The 17,073-nt window shown below is 38.6% G+C and overlaps 1 protein-coding gene across 8 annotated transcripts in view; it reads left to right on the forward strand.

Annotated features, from left to right (window-relative positions):
• The window catches only part of kcnab2a (potassium voltage-gated channel subfamily A regulatory beta subunit 2a), a 265,891-nt gene that overhangs the window by 76,347 nt on the left and 172,471 nt on the right, over positions 1-17,073 (forward strand). Inside the window, exon 1 of one of the 8 annotated variants that reach the window (XM_043675968.1) lies at positions 12,333-12,396. The exons of the other annotated variants lie outside the window; for them this stretch is intronic. The gene's annotated coding sequence lies outside the window, so the exon portion shown is untranslated. Of the gene's footprint in view, positions 1-12,332; positions 12,397-17,073 lie in introns of those variants that run through there. 8 annotated transcript variants of the gene reach the window in all.

Genomic DNA, 17,073 nt, shown 5'->3' on the forward strand with positions numbered 1-17,073 from the left:
TGTGACGTGGTGGCAGTGTCTCTACATCTGAGCCACAAAGCTCAGTTTCAAGTCCCACCTTCTCTAAAGGTGTATAATAACATCCTTGAACAGGTTGATTAGAAAATACTATGGTTGATTAGAAAATTTGTTCTCTCTCATCAACCATATTAATTACAGCCTCTATCATTTCCAGTAGATTTATTAAGCATGATCTCCCTTTTGTAAGTCCCAAATGGACTGTCTGATCCTGTCACCATTTTCCAAATGCTCCGTTATTATATCTTTAATGGATTCTAGCATTTCCCTAGTGATGTCCGGCCAACTGGTCTTTAATTTGGTTCTCTCTCTATCTCCTTTTTGAAATAATAGATTGCGTTAGCTGCCCTCCAATACATGGGAACTTTTCTGTAGATCCCTGAAAGATGACCACCAATACATCCACTAATTCTAGGTCCACTTCCTTAATTACTGTGGGACATAATGTTGAACCCTGGGATTTCTAGACTATAGTCCCACCAATTTCTTGAATTCCACTTTCCTACTAATGAAGAATGCTAGGTTTATTCTAAAAGTATACTTTTTGTGACTAGAGACTGGGAAATCATAAATGGGCTTTGAAGCAGTCTTCTGCAACTGCCTTGGCCTGCTCTGGCCTCTGTCCTGAAGAACAATGTTTAAACTTAATTTCCAATGTACAGATTTTTAAAACAAATGTCCTTTTAAACAAGTCTATCTTATGTATAAAAAACCTAATCACTTGGCACTTTCATAACACCCTTACCCTTTCGGGAAAAATTGAAACTTTTTTTTACAGAGCTGCATCATGAAGACACAAAATGGAGAGAATACCAGTTTTCTTCTACACACAGTGGCTGATACCACACAATTTGAGGAAATTTCTAAGATTTTATCTGGGGATTATTTTCCCCTTTTTATTCTCCCGATTTTGTTTTATAACAAATCAGAACTGTTTCCTGCCTTTGGGCTAAATTAGACTCTGTCTTTCCAACATTTTTCCCATTGAGGTCTGTAAGAAAAATAAGGCTGACAAATTTAGAGCTAGGTTGACTGTTACTTCCTTACCTGGAACATTTCTTGCTCATTTCCAGGTTTGAACCTTTTACATTCTCTTTTCAAGATACAAGTTTGCATGGCCTCCCTTTTTGCTGTAACTCATCTTCTGTTTGGTCAAAGCTGTTTTGTTTCGTTGTTAGCAGGATATCATTAATATTCCTGTCTTGTCTGTATAAAATCTTTAAATTTTTTGTGACCCACTCAATTTATTCAGTTATGTTTGAATGAGGTCAACAGCTTGATCACATGGGCCCATGAGCTGAGGAGTGGCAGATGGAATTTAATTTGGATAAATGTGAGGTATTACATTTTGGTAAGGCAAACCAGGGCATACACCTTATGGTAGGTCACTGAGGAGTGTTACTGAACAAAGAGACCTGGGGTGCAGGTTCATAGTACTTTGAAAGTGGAGTTGTAGGTCAACAGTGGTGAAGGTGTTTGGCATGCTTGCCTTCATTGCTCTGTGCATTGAGCATAGATGTTGGGATGTCCTTTTGAGGCTGTACAGGACATTGGTGAAGTCTCTTTTCGAACATTGTGTTCAATTCCGGTGTCCCTGGTAGAGGAAAATTAAATTTGAAAGGGTTCAGAAAACATCCTCAGTGCTTGGGAGCCTCTTGTGAAGCGCTTCTGTGATCTTTCCTCCGGCATTTGTAGTGGTTTGAATCTGCCACTTCCGGTTGGTCAGTTCCAGCTGTCTGTTGCAGTGGCCGGTATATTGGATCCAGATCAATGTGCTTATTGATTGAATCTGTGGATGAGTGCCATGCCTCTAGTGGCTTGTCCTATAATAGTAGTGTTGTCCCAGTCGAATTCATGTTGCTTGTCATCTGCGTGTGCAACGTTATGGTAAACCTAATCTGTACCCTCTTTAAAGCCTCTGCATCCTTCTAATAGTGTGTTGACTAGAACAGAACACAATATTCGAAATATGACCTTATTAAAGTTCTTAACAGTCGCAACATGACTTGCCAATTTTTATACTCTAGGCCTTGGCTGATGAAGCTGAAAAATGTGTTGCTGGAAAAGCGCAGCAGGTCAGGCAGCATCCAAGGAGCAGGAGAATCCACGTTTCAGGCTTAAGCCCTTCTTTTCCTTGGATGCTGCCTGACCTGCTGCGCTTTTCCAGCAACACATTTTTCAGCTCTGATCTCCAGCATCTGCAGTCCTCACTTTCTCCGCCTTGGCTGATGAAGGCAAGCATGCCATGTGCCACCTTAACCTCTTGTGTTGTCACGTTCAGGGAACTGTGGATCTTTCTGCATGTTGAGGATACTGAGGGTTCTACCATTTACTATATACTTCCCTCCTACATAAGGTCTCCCAAAATGCATCACCTCTCATTTATCTGGATTAAACCCCATCTGCCATTTCTTTGCCCAAGTCTCTAGCATATCTATATATAAAACAAACATCAGTGTACAGCACTCAGGTCTCTGTGGAAACCACTGGTCGCAGGACCCAGTCTGAAAAGCACCCTTCTGCAACTCTTCTATGACTAAGCCAGTTATGTCTTGCCAGCTCAGTGTGGACCCCATATGACTTCACCTTTTGTATCAGCCTGCCATAAGGGACTTTGTTAAAGGCCTTGCTAAAGTCCATGTAGAGTCATACAACATGGAAACCGACTCTTTGGTCCAACTAGACAACATCTCATCGATCATCTTTGTTACTTCCTCAAAAATCTCAATCCAGTTTGTGAGAGTCACCTCTCCCTGCACAGAGCCATTGCTAATGTCTGTATTTTCCCAAATGTAAATAAATCTTATTTCTAAGAACCTTCAATAATTTCCCTAACACTAATGTGAAACAATTTGTTTGGAGTTCTTTTTAGTCTTTTTTTGCTTCTTCCTGAAGGTGGTGATTCTTTACTGATTTGCAGTTTCAATAAGTATTGCTCGTCATCAAGTGGTTGTTGTCTCAGTGACTTTAAGTGCTTAGTGAATTTAAATTGTTTCACTTACTGCACTTTCTGCAGAGATTGGTAGAACTCCACTTGATTTTTAATTATTTTACATTAACCTGTTAGGATACTCCTCTGCATAAATGGGACATGAACCTGCACCATCTGGCCCACAGCAGCAACACTAGGCCCTCTACTTGAACTTTATCCTTAACCAAAGGGTGTTTAGGCTGATTGTAGCACCATCATTGTTGCCTTGCTGGGTTGGTAGTTTTTTATTTTATGGATCAGGAATTGCAACTGTTAAAACTGAACTATTTATTAGATAAAGTCATCGATCAGGAAAATCCTTGTTCATAATTGATACTAAGTTAGAATAAAATTTAATGATTAGTAGACTTGAAAAGTACTTCTGTGTTTTGATTTTCTCATTTGTATTTAATGTGACAGCGTGCCAACCAACTCACTTAGAGCAGATTTGGTCAACTTAAGCATTAAACGTGCTTGCTGTTCAAGTTGCAACTGCATCATATTTTAATACTGTTACCAGTTAGTAGCATTTGAACTTGTTTATAGGTTAGCAGAAATTTTCCACATGCAATATACTGATTTTGGCCCATAAGAAATATGAACAGGAGTAGGCTGTTCAAGCCTACTCCACCATTAAATAAGGTCATGGCTGAACCAACACTTCTCACGTCCACTTTTCTGTCCTTTCCCCATAACCCTTAATGCCCCACTAATCAAGAATCTGTCTATCTCAGCCTTAAATATGTACCTCAAGACTCTACCCTCTTTTTGGCAGAGTTCCAAGGACATTCAGCCTATTGAAAGAAAAAGTTTCTCCTCATCTCAATTTTAAATTGGCAACTCTTTATTTTTCAACTATATCATCTGATCTTCTCCATGAGAAGAAACATCCTTACAGCATTTACCCTGTAAAGCCCCTAAAGAGTCATTTGTTTTAATAAGATCACCTCTCATCCTTCTCAACTCCAATGAGTAGAGTCCTAATATCTTTAACCTGTGTTCATAAGACAATCCCCTCATATTGAGGATCATCCTAGGAAACCTTCTCAGAACTGTCTCCAATGTAATAATATCTTTCCTGAAACAAGGAATCAAACTACTCTCAGTGTACTCTAAATATGGTCTCCCCAGCACCTTGTACAGTTGTAGTTAAGATTTCCTTATTCCTATATTCCAAACCCCTTGAAATAAGGGCCAGCATTCCTCTGGGTTAGTTTTGTGTTTTGTGCACAATACCCTAAAGTACCTTTTGTGTTGCAGATTTTTATCTTTTAAATAATATTCTGTTCTTTTATTCTTTCTTCAAAAATGAATAACTTTACATTTTTCCACATTATATTTCCCAACTTCTTACCCACTATGGCTCATTTCTAATAGCCAAAATCTTGCTAATTTCCTTATCAAACCCATTAAGCTTTCTGTTACCATATCTGTTGCGTTTTTCAAAAAAAGTTCCTTTTGCATTCCCATCTTCTTGTTGCTAGATTTATAAATATGTCACTTTGTAATCTCTACAGGAAGAGTAGCTTACTTGAATTCAAGTTGTTCAAAACTGATCATTTTAAACCTTGTCCTCTGTCTTCGAGACAGAAAGAGTCCTGGAGAGTCAACTTTTCCTATTATATAATTTTCTTAAATTCTGATATCAATGGTGTAGCTTTTCTTTGAAATTTGTTTGAAGAGGAAGACTAAAATTGCACACGAAATGCAGATAGGAACATAAGAGTTAGGAGCAGGAGAAGGCAGTTCAGCCCTTTGAGCCTGCTCTGCCATTTAACATGATCATGGCTGATCTTATTCTGGTTTTAACTCCACTTTCTGCTTCCTGTAGCCCTTTATCCCATTTTTCATCAGAAATATATCTATTTCTTTCTCAAATCTGTTGATTGATTCTGCCTCCACTGCATTCTTGGATTGTGAATTCCACAGATTCACAACCCTCTGAGAGACGTAGTTTCTCTTCATCTCAGTTTTGAACCTATCTCCTTTTAATGTATATCTGTGAACTCTTGTTCAAGATTGTCCGACAGGGGGAATCACCTGTTCAATGTCTACCTTATCAATCCCCTCATCTTAACATTTTATACATCAGTCAGATCTTCCCTCATTCTTCTGAACTTCAGCAAATACAAGCCCAAACTATTCAACCATCCCTCATATGGACAGCCAGTTCAACCCCAGAATCAACCTGGTGAACCTCTTCTGAACTGCCTCCAGTGCCACCACATCCTTCCTCAAGTTAGAGGACCAAAACTGGACACAGTATTCCAGTGTGGTCTCACCAATGCCTTATATAATTGTAACTACATGACTTTTATAAACCGGTCCTTTTGCAATAAGTGGCAGGACTCCATTGCCTTTCCACCTTTATCAAAGCTGAATAAGTTAAAAAAGCAACTTTTGGTTATAATGTAGGTTATCTCATGTTCCATGCATCTCAACTGTCTGTTCACGTTATTTTCAGCTTGGAAGAACTGTACTAATGACTTTTGTGACTTGTCCACTAAAACCCCAAAATCTCTCTCCTCTGTCAACTCAATTACATTCTCATTCTTATTACCCTTCATGTCAAATCTCAAACCTCTCATTCCTCTTCTTAAACTGTTGCCGTTTTTCTCATCAAACTTATTAAGGTGCCTTTTTAAATTTGTGGTCATTGGCAAACACCATTTGTTGTTTGCAATTTGGTATTGCCTAAAAAATTCCTTAACCTATTTTAAACAGCAATGACTTTATAGCATTCCATAGCTACCTGGCTGTCAACCAGTAACCTCAGTTTCAAAACTGTTGAAAATTGTCAGGCAGCAGGCGTGTCTTATTGATCTTGAGCTTCAGCAACCACCTCAATGTTGTCTTTTGTGATTTAAAAACATTTCAGTTTATATTCATACTTAAATAGCGACTTAAATGCTGGCCTTTCTCAATTGTTCCCTTCACGTACTCAATTTTCAGCCACCACTTTCCCATCGGTGGTTTTTAGTGGACCAGTCCCTCTTTGCAACCCATATTTATTGTCGTCGCTGGGCTTATTTAAACTCATTTATTGAAAGACTGGTATAGAGAATGAGCCTTTATCTGATTGAATGGCAGAGGGGTGTTTGGCACTTATTTCCTGTGTTTCTATTCCAGTTCTGAATTTCTTTCTAACAAATTTCCTCTGTGATCCTCCTCCTTATTCCTTTTGGCATTCCTCAACCTACCTTTATAGATCTCATTATCTTTTATTGAACTTATTCATTTACTTCTGTTTGTAAACAATTACAGGGGCAAATTGTCTATCTTAAATCTGGCTGAAATTATTTCTTCTTTCCTTTCATCTTTTTTTGTGGACTTGTTGTCTTGCTGGTGAGAATCACCATTAATGCCTGCCGCAACAGTTTTAAGAAAGTGTTTTTGAACATTCAATCTATTGCTGTAGATACTTTGCTTTTCTTCTCCTGACACCTTCGCTCTGAAGAAGAATCATATCAGACTTGACTGTTTTTATCTGACTGTTGAGTTACTCCAACACTTTGTGTTTTGAGTCTGGTACATAGGTGCTTTTCAAGCTAGTGATGACAGTGCTTTAGTGGAATTTATTTACTGAGTCTGCATAAATAAATCCATCTCATTCACAACACACAACAGGGCTATTGATTTTTGGCTAGGAAGCTAGTTCAGTTATTGAAAATGCATTTTTTAAAAAGTTGTTACTAATGTCAGTAAGAAATTGAGGAAATCAAAGTGTAATTTAATAGGAGATATTAAGGACTGCAGATTATGGAAGTCAAAGTCAACAAAATGTGGAGCTGGAAAGACACAGCAGGTCAGACAGCATCGGAGGAGCAGGAGAGTCGATGTTTCGGATCAGGACTCTCAGTAACTTGGAGATAGTGAGGACTAGAGATGCTGAAAATCAGAGTTGATAAAATGCGGAGCTGGAAGGGTCTTGATGAAGTGTCCTGACCCAAAACGTCGACTTTCCTGCTCCAAGGATAACTTAATGGTTGGATAGTAACTGCACAATAGCCATTATCATTGCAAAGAGGGAGAATAATATTGGCCTTAATGTTTAAACTTTTTTGAGGGTCCTTTGTGCTGCAACAAAAATGAAGGTTTAGGTGCAGCTTTGTTCCAACTTCAATCAGAAGATTATATGCTTTATGCAGTTCCTCTCTCAAACTCTACTATCTCTTCCTTCCAGCTAATGACATGGTTTTTTTTAAATACTGAGTCACAGTTGGTTTCCTGGCTGGAACTATAGATGGTTTTTTTTAAAGCCATGGGCTAAAAGAGCTCCTCTGCTATGCTCAAAATCAAAACATGTAAATTAAGTGACAAGAATGAAATCTGTGGCAGTTTTCATATTTGATAATGAAGAATATGCATATGCAGTTTAGATTTTAACAAATACATTTGATCTATTCCTGCACAGATTGCATTCGTGTTTAATATAGCTTTGACTGATCTGTTCATTACCTTTTTGACATGATCTAGCATGGAGTAGTCCACTATTTTTTTCTCATTGTTTTTGTCAGTGTTTTTGATGAATTCAAATTGGAAGAGAAGACTTAAGCAAAAGCAGGCGTATAGTTAATGGTAGGCCTCTTAGGAGTGCTACCGAACAAAGAAACCAAGGGATGCAGATGCAAAGTTCATTTAAAGTGGAGTTGCTAGTCAGTCAGGGTTGTGAAGAAAGCAGTTGGCATGCTTGCCTTCATTGCTCAGTGCGTTGAGTATAGAAGTTGGGATGTCATGTTGTGACGGTACAGGACGTTGATAAAGTCTGTTTTAGAAAATTGCATTCAATTCTGGAAAGAAGTTGTTAAACTTGAAAGGGTTCAGAAAAGATTTACAAGGATATTGCTGGGATTGGAGGGTTTAAGCAACAGGAAGAGGCTGATTAGGCGGTGGCCTTTTTGCCTGAGTGTCAGAGATTGAGGGGTGACCTTATGGAGGTTTATAAAATCATGAGCACCATGGATAGGATAAATAGCCAAGGTCTGTTTCCTTATGGTAAGGTAATCCAAAACTAGAAGGCATAGGTTTAAGGTAAAAGGGGAAAGATTTAAAAGGGACCTGAGGGTTTTTCACGCAGAGGGTGGTGCATGTATGAAATGAACTGCTAAAGGAGGTGATGGAGGTGGTTGCAATTACAACATTTAAAAAGCATCTTGATGGGTATGTGAATAGGAAGGGTTTAGAGGGTCAAATTAAGATATTTGGTTGGTGTGGACGAGTTCGACCAAAGAGTCTATTTTTGTGCTGTATAACTCTGATTGTATATGGTTCCTCAAACTTGCTGCATCACTCAGGGAGGTGATGACTGGTCTTTTGACTTAAATACTATTCCCTGCCTGATCCCTGTTTCTTTGATAAGAGTTCAGAAATCTATCAATTTCAGCCTTGAAGGTATGCAACAACAAAGCATCCACAGTCCTCGGGTAGATAATTTCAAAGGTTCACATGCCACTGAGTGAAGAAATTTCTTATTTCAGTTCTTAAATGGCTTATTCCCCCATCCACATAGTCCCTATCTCTGAGCTAGAAGATTTGAGTTCAATTCCAGTTTACCTCAGATGTTTGTCATAACATGTCCAACAGGTGGATTGAAAATAACCATCATTCCTTGGGTAAGAAGGCTAAAACTATTCTCAGTACTCCAATTACAGTGTCACCAAAGTCCCTTGCATTTGCAGCAACATCTTTTTAGTCTTCTCCTCTAATCCCTTGCAATTAATCAGATAATTCAAGCAATTTTGAACTGATAATAACTTACCTGTGAGATTATCTCAATAACTGCTATACCTTCATGTGAATTTTGAATGAATTCAGTCAAGAATCATCTAATGAAATGCCACGTATAAGTATGGGAATGAGTGCTTTAATTTTAAAAGTGTGCTCATTCACAGCTCGTGGACATTTTTAGCATGACTGTGTACATTGCACATCTTGATACAGGAGAGATGTTAATCCAGAGACCCAGGTAATGTTCTAGGGACCAGAGTCCTGCCATGGTAGACAGTGGAATTCAAATTCAATTATTTTTTAAAAATCTGGAATTAAGAGTATAATGCTGACATGAAACTATTGTCTGTTGTCAGAAAGATCCATTTGGTTCTCTAATGTCCCTTTGGGAGGGAAACTGCCATCCTTACCTGGTCTGGCCTAGCATTTATTGAATAAAATTTAATGGAGAAAAAAGTGTGCTGCCTTCTTGAACTGCAGTCTGTGTCATGAAAGATACAGTTTGTGACAAAAATAAAATCTGTTCTACTGTTTTCATATTCATGAAAATGGGGTATGTATATTGCAGTTTATATTAAAATAAAGCTACCATATCTTGTTAGGTAAGACGTTATTGTATACAGTTGTAGGATACACATTATAGGGAGGATCTGAATGCATTGAAGAATGGTTCCAGTAATGAGGAACTTCAGTTATGACGATAGATTGTAGTTGGGATGGTTCTGCTTGGAAATAAGGCTATGGAGAAATTTAGAGTCATAGAGACCCTTTGGTCCAACTTGCCCATGCCGACCAGATATCCTAACCCAATCTAGTATCATTTGCCAGCACCTGGCCCATATCCCTCTAAAACCTTCCTATTCATATACCAATCCAGATGCTTTTTAAATGCTGTAATTGTACCAGCCTCATCCTGTTCCTCTGGCGCCTCATTCCATGTACACACCACCCTCTGCATGAAAAAGTTGCCTCTTAGGTCCCTTTTATATCTTTCCCCTCTCACACTAAACCTATGCCCTCACTTGTTCTGGGTCCCCCACCCCAGGGAAAAGACCTTGTCTATTATCCTATCCATGCCCCTCATGATTTTATAAACCTCTATAAGGTCACCCCTCAGCCTCCAATGCTCCAGGGAAAACAGCCTCTCCCTATAGCTCAAATCCTCCAACCCTGGCAACATCCTTGTAAATCCTGTCTGAACCCTTCCAAGTTTCACAACATCCTTCTGATAGGAAGGAGACCAGAATTGCACGTAATATTCCAAAAGTGGCCTAAACAATGTCCTGTAAAGCCATAACATGACCTCCCAACTCCTGTATTCAATACTCTGACCTATAAAGGAAAGCATACCAAATGTCACCTTCACTATCCTATCTACGTGCGACTCTACTTTTGAGGAACTATGAAACTGCACTCCAAGGTCTCTTTGATCAGTGACACTCCCTAGGACCTTACCATTAAGTATATAAGTTCTGCACTGATTTGCTTGTCCAAACTGCAGCAGCTCACATTTATCTAAATTAAACTCCACCTACCACTCCTTATCCCATCTGATCAAGATCACATTGTACTATGAAATAACCTTCTTCGCTGTCCACTACACCTCCAATTTTGGTGTCATCTGCAAACTTACTAACTATACCTCCCATGTTCACATCCAGATCATTTATAAAAATGGCAAAAAACAGGTTTTCAAAATCATCAGCAGCTGGATAGACTAGGTAGGGAGAAATTGTTTCTGCTTGTAAGAACAACAAAGCATAGATCTTAAGTGATGTGTGAAAAAGGCAAGGATAATGTAAACAACGCTTTTCTCACAGTAAGTAGTTAAGGATGGAATGCACACCTGGAAATGTGACAGAAGCAGGTTCATTTGAGGCATTCAGGAGGACATTGACAATTAGTTGGATGGAAATGGTGTGCACAGGTCTCGGGAAAAGTTAGAAGATTGGCACTAGGTAACAAAATTGCTGTGGGTCTAATGGGACTCCTCAACAGTATAATAGTTGTGATTGTGAATTTTTAGGATTTTGGCTCAGTGATTAATAATGATATATTTTCACCTTAGGATGGTGAATTATGCAATAGTATGAGGTTGTAGTTTGAGAGACATTGTTCTGAAAGCCTTGGTGATTTGCTGCATTGCATCTTCAAATGGTACCCATTGAAGGAAGCTGAGAAAGATTATCAACTCAGTTATTCTGACTGAAAATAGATGTCACTATTTCAACCATGGTTTTCCCTCTGTGTAATATTACCCAATATTATTTCATATATTAAAGTTACATCAGCCTAATTAAAATTACTCAATTTTATATTCTCAGAAGACCTGGTGATATCCACAAAAAATATTATGATACCAGTTGACGCTAATACTGTGCAAGTCAGATGCTGAAGTGAAACCTAGCATGTTCAACCATCAGTTTTATTTTTGTTGTTGTTTTCTGTGATCTATCACTGGCCATGCACAAGAGGCTGCCAGAGTTCTTTTCATTAGTGCATCAAAGTTTATTACAAATATAGGCAATAATTTAACCCTTTTACACTCAACAAAACCTTCCAAATACATGAACCTCAGTGAAAGGTCATTCTATTGCCATTTAAAATGTCTTGCTCAGTTCGGTGGCTGTAATTGGTTTCTGAACTCTTCTCCTTACTGATTTTAAACCACTCAGGACTTATTTTCTACAGCCCTGACTGTTTTAGAGACTGATGAATTGTACTGATGCTGTTACAGTTTTTCTCTGAATGATCTGTTTCTCTCTGAAAAAGCCTTACAAACTACCTTTCTAATAAGACTTGTTTCTGTCGGTTTCTTTTGTGTCATAGGACACTATATTACTAGTCAACAGTCTTTTTGTCTCCCTTCTACCCATTTTTCTGAACTGTACATGTCAAGCTCTCCTCTAAGGCTGTAACCACTTAAAAACTACATGCATCAATAAACTTCGGACAACTTTGTACTGCAATTAGAACTCAAAAATTAAACTAAATCTGTACTTCCCTCTTCCTCAATATAGCAATACAAATCGTACTTTAAACTATACATAATTTCTCCACTTTAGAATTAAGCTTCCAAACAGTAGTAATTATAGATCATGAATCTTCGCAACAGTAATGGGATAAATTGATTTCTGAATTAGTGTTTTAGAACTGCAGTTTAACCTTTTTTTCAACCTTTAAGTGAAAGTGCACTCTCAAGTCTTTGTGCATTATACATTGCATTTTGTCTTCGTATTTAATATTAGAAACCAACTGATTTGTAGACCATGAAACCTTTCCGGTATTGTTTGAAAACTTTGTATCTTGTTGAGCTACTACTAATATGTTTATTTTATTCTTGATAATCTCTTCATGCAAATACAAAATATATTGCCACAAATTAAAAGTAGTATATTAAAAAAACCAAGTGGCAAAAGAGGAGCTTATGCTGCATTGATTATTTTCTGTACAGCTTTTTGCCTGTCGTTGGTTTAAGGAGTGACTGCAAGAATTGTTAATCAGCACTGCAGTTCCGGGTTTCCTTGAAATATGCAAAGTACAAGTCATTGTTTTGTATCATGTAAACGTTCCTCTGGCACCTCCTACAGGACTCCTAGCTGGACCACATCTGCTGCTGCAAAAAGGATTCTTCACCAAATAACTATCTGCTTATTTTGCAAGCTCTTTGCAATAAATACGTATGTACTGCATGCATTAAAAATGATCCGAAGCACTAGTCTGAGAATACAATTGAGTTCCAAGTTGAATGGAAGATGCTGCAATATTATGTTTTGTCTGACAGTTTGATAGAGAGTTGTAGTCATGACAATCCTTTTAAAATTGATGTCTCTATTAAGCCAACGTTTTGGTTTTCCCTGTCAGAATGAATCAGATTTGTGATCAGTTTGTCTTTAAAAATTATATTGTTGTAACATATGTACATTCTGCATGGTTTTTAATGGAATTGTCCTCCAGTGGTATTAATAGCTTTAGTGTTGGTACCATGGTACCTCACTTACTTGAAATGACTGCTTCTGCAAGTTACAGTCAAATGCTGCAGTGCAGAGGCAGGAGTATTTTCAGCAGCCATAATATTGTCAGTTAGAGAGAGAAATTTATGCATCAAGATTTTACCTATAATATATTAAGAAATTAAATTGGTTCTTTTAATACGTCAAATTACATTCTGATTCTTTTAGAACTTAAAAAATATTTACTGTTGACTGTGTAGATCAGTAGATTGGAATTCAAAATAGACATCATGCATGTGGAGTGTAAATGAGTGCAGGTTCTTGCATCCCTCTGCTTCTTGATTTGATCAGGAGGGGAGGGAGTTGTGTATTCTTGATTAGATTTTCACATTCTATGTAACTCTTCCTTTAACTTGCCTGAAACAAGAGTGATGCCAGGTATTCTACTCAGAAGAATACAGTATCTGATCATTTTTAAAAAAATAATTCAGAACAACAATTGAAAATTGAGTGGTTCCTTGTTTCTAAACTATATCAACATACATTTGTAGTATGGTTTCCATTTTTAGAAAATTACTGAATATTTACAATAATGGAAGCTGAGGTTAACAAAGATTTTTAGGAAAAGAACAGGTGGATCATTGAACCTTGAATCTATTCTGCTGATATTGTGGTTTAACTCAATCTTATCTAAATGCTTTGTCGCTAATATCCCCTTTATCAATTGTCTAACAAAACTATCAGTCTCATCTATAATTTTTAATTGAGCTGACATCTGTTTGTTTTTGTGGAAGAGATTCCACACTTCTGTCACTCACTGCATGAAAATGGGTGCATGCTTACATTGGTTGCTGTCTAGCATACATTAACAGATGAAATCTTGTGGAGCTAGTGTGATATATTGCCAAATTGGCATTCAGTGAGGTGAGATTGGGGTCATGAATCTGCAAATAGCTTACTTTATAGGACTTGCTTTTCATGATTATGCTTGCTGACTTGCAAACAACACCTGAATATTTAAAGCTTGATCTTATTTTTAAATCCATAAGTGGCCTTGTTCACTCCCTGTCTTTGTAATCCCCACAAGCCTTTGAGATATCTGTGCTGTGCTAATTCTGACCTCATGAACATCCCTCATTTTATTTACATTATCATTTGATGATCTCGTGATGCTTTCAGCTGTCAAGGCCTCAGGACTTGGAAATTTCCATGTTTGTCCTCTTAGCTTTTCTACTGTTTTATAGAATCATAGAATTTTACTGTACAGGAGGCTGCCATTCGGCCCATTGTGTCCATACTGGCTACAAAGGTCTTATTCTCTCGCCGTATCTTCATAGCCCTCTAATTTCATCACTTTCAAATATATAGTGTCCAGTTCTCTCTCTTTCAAAAAAAGACTCTTTTGAAAATTGATTCCAATACTCTCCCAGGCAGTACATTCCAAATCCAAACAAGTCTGAAAAACGTAATTTCTTGTTTCTAGCTGTCTTGCTGACGGTTGTGAAACTGGGACCCTAGTTACTGATGTACAACCAGTGGAATTAGAACATCCTTTTTTTACCCTAATACAGCTTTTCAGAATCTTGAACACCTCAATAATATTAACTCTTAGTTTTCTCAGTTTCAATGAGAACAAACTTAATTTCTTCAATCTAGTCTTCCTTGTATTTAAATCCCTAATTTCTGTTATCGTTGAAGTAAATCTCCTTTGGCGGATTCTCCAAGGCTTTAATATCCTTCCTGTAATAAGGTGCCCACTACTGAACACACTACTCCTCCAAAAGTGTTTCCTCTTTAATAAGCAAAATGAGGCAGAATTTTGAATTGAAAGTTGGGTTGCACCCTTTCCTCTTCTGACTGAGCATGAGACAGGAAGGGCCATGGTTGCTGATGGTTGCAGATAGAGTCACAGAGGTGTACAGCATGGAAACAGCCCCTTCGGTCCAAATCCTCCATGCCAACCAGATATCCCAACCCAATCTAGTCCCATTTTCCAGCACCTGGCCCATATCCATACAAACCCTTCCTATTCATATACCCATCCAGATGCCTTTTAAATGTTGCAATTGTACCAGCCTCCACCACTTCCTCTGGCAGCTCATTCCATACATGTATCAGCCTCTGCATGAAAAAGTTGCCCCTTAGGTCTCTTTTGTATCTAATCCCTCTCACCCTAAACCTGTGCCTTCTAGTTCTGGACTCCACTATCCCAGGGAAAAGACTTTGTCTATTTATCCTATCCATGCCCCTCATGATCTTATAAACCTCTATAAGGTCAGCCCTCAGTCTTCGATGCTCCAGGGAAAACGCCCTCAGCCTATTCAGCCGCCCCCTGTTGCACAAATCCTCTAACTCTGGTAACATCATTATAAATCTTTTCTGAACCCTTTCAAGTTTCATAACATCCTTCCAATAGGAAGGATGCCAGAATTGCATGCAATGTTCTAAAAGTGGCCTGACCAATGTCCTGTACAGCCGCAACATGCACTCCCAATTCCTGTACTCAATACTCTGACCAATAAAGGAGAGCAAACCAAATGCCACCTTCATTATCTTACCTACCTGCGACTCTACTTTCAAGGAGCTATGAACCTGTACAACAAGGTCTCTTTGTTCATCAACACTCCCTAAGACCTTACCATTAAGTGTTTTAAGTCCTGCACTGATTTGCTTGTCCAAAATGCAGCAGCTCGCATTTATCTAAATCAAATTCCATCTGCCACTCCACAACCCATTGGCCCATCTGATCAAGATCCCGTTGTCATCTGAGGTAACCTTCTTCGCTATCCACTACACCTCCAATATTGGTGTCATCTACAAACTTACTAACTATGTTCTATGTTCATATCCAAATCATTTATATAATGACGAAAAGTAGTGGACCCAGCACTGATCCTTGTGGCACCCACTGATTACAGGTCTCCAGTCTGAATAACAACCCTCCACCACACCCTCTGTCTTCTACCAGATGATATTGAGTTATGTGAAGGGGATGATGGGGATTTATGTATCCAATTTGCTGACTTGACTTGGATTCGATGTGATCTAACTTTCCAGAGCAGCCTCCCATGTAGAACCTTATCAAAGGCCTTACTGAAATCCATATAAACTACGCCTGCCACCCTGTCCTCGTCATCCTTCCTGGTCATTTCATCAATTTGTGAGGCATGATTTCCCATTCAAAGCCATGCTAACTACTAATCAAATCCTGTGTACATCTTATCTCTCAGAATCTTGTCAAGTATCTTACCCAGCACAGGAGTTAAGCATACTACTGTACAGTTCCCAGGCTTTTCTTTGCAACCCTTCTTAAATAATAGCACAACATTTGCTACCTTCCAGTCTTCTGGGACCTCACCCGTGGTTAACGATGATGAAAAATTTATCAGCCAGGACCCCTGCTATTTCTTCTCTGCAATGTTCTTTGTATATCTGGTCAGGACCAGGAAATTTATCCACCTTCATACATTCTAATACATCCAAAATCACCTCCACTGTGATATGGACTATCCCGAAGATATTACCACTAACATCCCCAAGTTGTCTTGTCTTTCTCCATGATAAACACACAGGAGAAATATTCATTGTGGACCTCGCACATCTCCAGTGATTCTACACATACTTGTCCACTTTAGTCCTTAAGGGGCCCTATTCTCTCTCTCGTTATTATTTTTCCTTTAATATACTTTAAGTACCTCTTTGGATTCACCCTATTCTTCTCAGCCAAGGCTATCTCGTTCCCCCTTTTTGCCCTCCTGATTTCTTCCTTTAATAAACTCCTGTATTCCCTTTATACCTCCAGGGATTCCCTTGATCCCAGCTACCTGTACCTGAGCCACGCCTCCTTTTTTCTTGTCAAAGCCATGATATCCCTTGTTATCTAAGGTTCCCTATTCCTACCAACCTTGCCCTTCACCCTCACAAGAACATATAGACCTTGAACTCTAGCTATCCCAGTTTTAAAGGCCTCACACTTGCCAGACGTCCCTTTATTTGCAAACAAACAACCCCAAACAACCTTTGCAAGCTCCTGTCTAATTCCATCAAAATTTGCCTTGCGTCCATTTAGAACTTGAACCTGTGGACCAGTTTTGTCCCTCTCCATAATTATTTTTAAGTAAGTAGAACTATGGTCACTGGTCCCAGAGTGCTCCCCCACTGTCCTGCTATGTCACTTGTCCTGCCCTATTTCCCAAGAGTAGATCGAGTTTTGCTCCTTTCATCTCTTAATGCTCTGGCAGTCCCAATCTATGTTAGGAAAATTAAAATCCCCTAGTATGACAACCCTATTCCTCCTTCAAGTCTCCCCAATCTCCCTGCATATTTGTTCCTCTAATTCCCATTGAGTATTTGAGGGCCTATAGTACAACCCCAATAATGTCACCATCACCGCCTTCTTTCTTA

Source organism: Chiloscyllium plagiosum, chromosome 34 (assembly GCF_004010195.1).
Source record: "Chiloscyllium plagiosum isolate BGI_BamShark_2017 chromosome 34, ASM401019v2, whole genome shotgun sequence".
NCBI classification, from domain to species: domain Eukaryota; kingdom Metazoa; phylum Chordata; class Chondrichthyes; order Orectolobiformes; family Hemiscylliidae; genus Chiloscyllium; species Chiloscyllium plagiosum.